Below are 6,000 nucleotides of genomic sequence, written 5' to 3'. Positions count from 1 at the left end.
GCCCAATAAATTCTTGTGCTGCAAGCTGACGCTGCAGCCCGTCTTCGGCCTGTGTATTTCAAAGCCAGCATTTGGATGGTTATCCCACCATCCGTTGGCTTTTTAAGTTCCAAGGTGGTAGTAAAACTGTAAATTGAGGACATTCCCGACTAGAAAAAAGGTCAGGCTTAACCAGATCATGTATCTGGACCGGATCAGGATAGAATGAGGCATGCCAGATCCGGCAAGCTCTATCAGGACCCGGTCTGGTCCAGATCAGGATAGCCTGATGTAAAATATAATCAAGTATGGTAAGGCATACTGGATCAGAACCCGGTCCGGTCCAGATCAGGATAGCCTGAAAGATATTACGCGAACTGAGCCTGAATCGCGCTATTAATGTTTTAAAGCGCACTTAGTATATAAACAGTTATCAGGACAGTCTAGCAGGGAGTCCATTTCTACTCAGTGGTGCAATCGTAAGTAATAGGAAATAGTTAATTAGTAGTTAATTATAAGAAGTTAATAAATAAAATTTAATTCGTAATAATAATTAATTAATAACATAAACATAAATACATTGGAAAAAATAAACGGAAATAAATATCATAATAATTATATTAAGTAACAAACATGTTTATAATATCAATTCGCTTTTTTTTTGTTAAACAATGTTTTCAAGAATATACATTCGTGTTTTTTAAAAAGACGGGACCGAACCGGCAGATCAGGATGAGATGAGATTTCGTGATTTGGACTCGATCAGGAAATCTCATATCATCCTGATCAGGTCCAGACCAATCATCTGCGTTACATGCTTTATCTAGTCCTGATCAGGCATGCCTGGTCCGGTCCTTCTAAGGAAGACGAAAAAATTTCTACTCGGGTTTTTTTTTCGTATGGACATAAATGTACTGTGTGGCTACGGTACTAAAGAATATAGCCACCCCCTCTCTTCCCGTGGGTGTCGTTAGAGGCGACTAAGGAATAACACAGTTCCGCTACCACCTTGGAACTTAAAAAGCCGACCGGTGGCGGGATAACCATCCAACTGCTGGCTTTTAAGTACACAGGCCGAAGACGGGCAGCAGCGTCTTCGGTGCGACAAAACCAGTACTGCGGTCACCAACCCGCCTGCCCAGCGTGGTGACTATGGGCAAAACACATGAGTTCACTTTTTTTTTGGCGTAAACTTGTGTAGTCCTATGTCCAGCAGTAGACTGTATAGGCTGTAATGATGATGCACATAAATGAATTTCCGTTATTTCAACGATGCTGTAGACACCATGATCATGGCGACTCGTCTCCCATATAAGTAATAGTGCTGATCGTCAAAGCTTAAAACTTACAAATAAACGCACCCATTTGATCTTCCCTGAAAACCCCTATAAGTTTTGAAAGATTTATTCGTCCCTTTGTCAATTATTATAAATATCAGAAAATTTACAACCTTACAACGTACGTAATAAAGTTCAATGCTATAAATTTTCGCTCTAAATGTCCCAATCATATATGATAATAGAGACACGAATTAAATAAAAATAAACTTTAAACCTCTTTAATAAAACTCACTTTCTTTTGTAGCATATTAATAATAACATTATATATATCTCAAAGTAAATTGTGCCTTATTGTCCTTGAAATATAGGCTATTTCAGATTGGAGTGTTTACATATGCTCTAGTACCGATAAGCGGCGTGAGAGTGGGGCCAATAAACTCAATAGTGACGTTACAATTTCACATCACTCGATATCGATAGATTATGAAATAATTGAGATGTGTGAGATTATTAATTCTGTCTTTCATGCAGGATATGATTCAGCCTGTTACATTTTGCTGTTAAAGGTCCTCTTTCTCCATGTAAGAGTATGATCGGAGCTTAATCCACTTTGCTCTTCCGCGGGTTCAAGGATATATTACTTACTATGTGTAATGATCACTATCATTGTAATGAAACCACTTTTTAGGATTCTATCGCGGCTAATTAAGTTTTTTTAGATGCCCGACGTTTCGGATACTTTACAGCAACCATGGTGACGGGATCGCTATCATGTGTATACGATGATAACCGGGACCGACAGCTTAACGTGCTGCCCGAGGTATGGTGGGGACGCGACAAGGACAGACATCTAAACCGTATAAACACAATCCGATTTAAGCAGGATATAATAACGACTAAACGTTATTGGATATTACATTGAGGTGGTCCTTTGAGAGTAACTCTTGACTTCCTAGTTCTTCTTAGCAGAATCTCCATTTTGATTCGGAGCTAACTTCACACTAGCTTTAATTTACTTGTACAGTAATATTCGTAGCACGTTTGTTCTTTTAAAGTGTAGTTGAATAAGTAAATATCTTATTTTTATTTTTATAAAATTAATTTAAATTTTTACACAAAAATTCAACAAAACTATAATAAATATATGTCAGCAATAGCACTGTCGTACGCAATTAGTAAGGAATTTATAAACAACAGATGCACATCGTTCGATATTCAACTACCCTCACTTATTATATTACTCGAGTTATTCTGACGTGTATAAAACGAATAGTGCAACTGCCGCTAAGGCAGTCTTGGCTCTGGCTTGGCACGATACATTTGTTGTATCCTGCTAGTAGCTTAACCTAGACTCATTCGATAATTAATTTGTGCATACTAATTAATTGTTACATATTATGGCGGATAACTCGAGCAGTGAAGGTGAGCGTTGATACGTATCTCAAAGGAGATCTCCTTAAACCTACACCTGGGTCGCAAGTCCTAGGCACTGCTCTGAGTTACCTACTCCCTCCGCCACACGTTACAATTTTGTTATAATCTTTCTAAGTACTACCTGCATGATATTGTAAAGAGTGCGAGTATAACCTACGCCCGCGCCCTGCAAATATAGAAAAGGACCTTCCAATTCAGTCGAAAGACTACATATATAACAGTTCATTTAAAGATGTAGCATCTCTACACTTATTGAATTGCGTTAAACGTACAAGGTCATTTAAAAAACTCGTTTTGTAGTTGAAAAATTCCTAATAACGTTATTGATACACGAACTTTGCTACCAATAAATATAGAGATACATTATCGTCACATCAGCCTATCACATTGCTATTTGTTAGATATATCATATTCTATACCCAAAGTTTGTTTAGATCGCACTTTCAGAGATGTGACAGCCTTTGTACATATTTCATTATATGTATTTATTTTTTTGTTTTTTTTATGATGAACAATAAAGGGTTTTATTATTATATACAATGATAGCTTAGGCTTCAATTCATTTAAATGAATATAACGTTGCTTCAGTATTGATATGGTTTTTACTAATTATTTTTAATTAAAAGGCTTACCAGCATACACATGAAACAAATACACATTTAAAACTATTATATAATCTGGATGTGATATGAGTGACAAGTATATCTCATATACTATCACTGGGCATAACGGGATAATGAGCGTAACGCGTTCATCGATTTGTTAGACGTTGCCACGTTAATCATGCCTTGATATTCAATTATATAAATCTATAATATAAAAATGAGTCGCTGAATGTGTTGCTAAGCGCAAAACTCGAGAACGGTTGGACCGATTTCGCTAATTCTTTTTTTAAAATATTCCTTGAAGTACGGGGATGGTTTTTACGGAGAGAAATATTCTAAAAAAAAAAAAATTTATATTCCTGAAAAAGTCTAAAAACAACACTTTTCTATACTCCCATACAAAAGATTTGTGATAATACTTAAAAGTCAATTTGAACTTTAATACCATACGATAAAGTTTGTGTTAGGCGATACGAAGTTCGCCGGGTCAGCTAGTAGCTAATAAAAATTAAATACTACAGTAGTTTGAGTATCGATATAACAATCGACGTAAGTACATCACTGCGTCCCAGTGATCTCCACGGTCGTCGGTCAGTAGTGCTGTTGCATTTGTCGAATTAACTTTGTAACTTTGTTTATTATCAATAGTACATAAAGGTGTGTTACTTTTTTGTTACTATTTTATTATATATTATTTGATAAATAATTATTTCACAATATCTACTATTAATAAGTTTTAATTCAATTTTTTTTGCATTTTTTGACATTTGGTTTGTTTTTAAAAGTTTCTTGTAGGACGTTTCAAGGATTAGTGTTGTGGACAGTCAAAAGCAGGTTTTTATTATTTTTAATATATATAAAGAACTATAAACGAATTCGAATAAATATATAATTCGGATATAGGTACATATTATGTATATATTCGAAGATGTATAAAATCCGTCCTAGTTTATAAGTTTGATCAAATTATGGATTACGAAACTCCATCAAAATCGATTACATACATCGGAATAAGAGTTTTTTTGTATGTTAGATGAATTTTGTAGGTCTATAAACATTCGTCATAATACAGCAAAATCAAATTAATTTTAATATCTTTCCATGTTTTATTAAATTTTTCTTTTTAAACTTCTGGTGTCTGTGAAATTTAAATACTTATACTAATAACATTTACAAATACAAAATTATGTGGTGTCATGGGACACCAGGTAGGAACGAAGTTCCTTCGGATAGTATAGAAGCAACACAATTTGAAAAAAAAAATGTTGAATTTTATATATATTTTCTAGTTCTTGATTTCTTTTTAATTTTGTTGATTGCTTTTTAATTAAGTACATAAAAGTATTTAAGAAATTTAGTATTTTAGAAAATAACAAATACCGCAAAATAAAATAAATCAAACAAATAATAATAAAAATAATAATTCAAACTATTAATTGAAATAAAAAACATGTCTTTATTTATTTTTGTCGACAGTATAAAATTACATAAATAATTTTAAAAAAAGGTTTACTAGTAATATTTTAGTTTTACAAACGTCATATTATGACGAAAATATATAACGGAAGTGACGTAATATCAGTCGTGTGACTGATATTACGTCACTTCCGTTATATATTTTTCTTACGGTTTTAGTATCACATTTTTTTCAGTTCAGTCGCGCAGCTAAATGTCAAGCCTACCGTAAGGAACTTCGTTTCAATACACACAATCACGAACAAAAATATTTCGAGTAATTTTAATTTTGATTTACGATTTATAACCGATGCACGTTGTGGTACCGATTTTGATAATTCTTTTTTTAATCTTAATCTGTTTGTTGTCGTGTCGTCCCAATAAAATTTAATCGATATCTGACCAGTACCATTTCAGTTATCCCCTAATAATACTCGTTATTTTGATTTGATTGACTTTGATTGACCGTTTTACCGACTACCCACGTCATATTACTTATCGATGTAATTGAAGTCAGTTTTCTTTCATTTGGGAGCAAACAATAAAAAAATTGTATCATGTATCAAAGTTTATATTTTTTTATTTATATTAAATACATCACGGGCTCTTAGTTGTCCGTGCCTCTTGTACTACATAAAATATTTGTTTTATTATCGGCGTGCGTTATTTATTTCAATAGTTTAACTTCAGACCAGAATTTCTAGGATGGTCTGACACTGACAGCTTTTTGCTGTTATAAATATATCAATATACAATAGTTAAATATGTTAAATATACAATAATACATGTTTGTTTTTTTAATTTATCGACATACACGTATATGTGTCAAATATATTGTATTCACATGCAACACATTACTGTCAAAGTATTTGAAATACTCGATTTCCGATTTTTTTATTTATATATATTTTTTCTATTTTGGTTTAAGAAATTTTTACAGATAGGCTAACAAAAGTCAGTCCCATATTTATATACATATAGACTTGTTTGTGTTTTAGAGTTTTATCACAGGATACATAGGTCATTATAGTTGAATATTATGCATCAGTTCGTAGTTATGAATCTATATATATATATGAATGTTTGTCTGTATGTCCTTTATAGAACCGCAAACTATGCTTTTGATCATGTAATGATCTTCAGCAAAGTGTTGTGCATGAGCGCACAAAGGTTTCTGAGTTGGTACGATAAAAAAAAAAGCGGACAAGGCACGAAGACTACAGCTAGTTATGAATAAATGAATCTTT

Source organism: Melitaea cinxia, chromosome 24 (assembly GCF_905220565.1).
Source record: "Melitaea cinxia chromosome 24, ilMelCinx1.1, whole genome shotgun sequence".
In the NCBI taxonomy this organism is placed as follows: domain Eukaryota; kingdom Metazoa; phylum Arthropoda; class Insecta; order Lepidoptera; family Nymphalidae; genus Melitaea; species Melitaea cinxia.
This window is presented reverse-complemented; position numbering follows the sequence as displayed.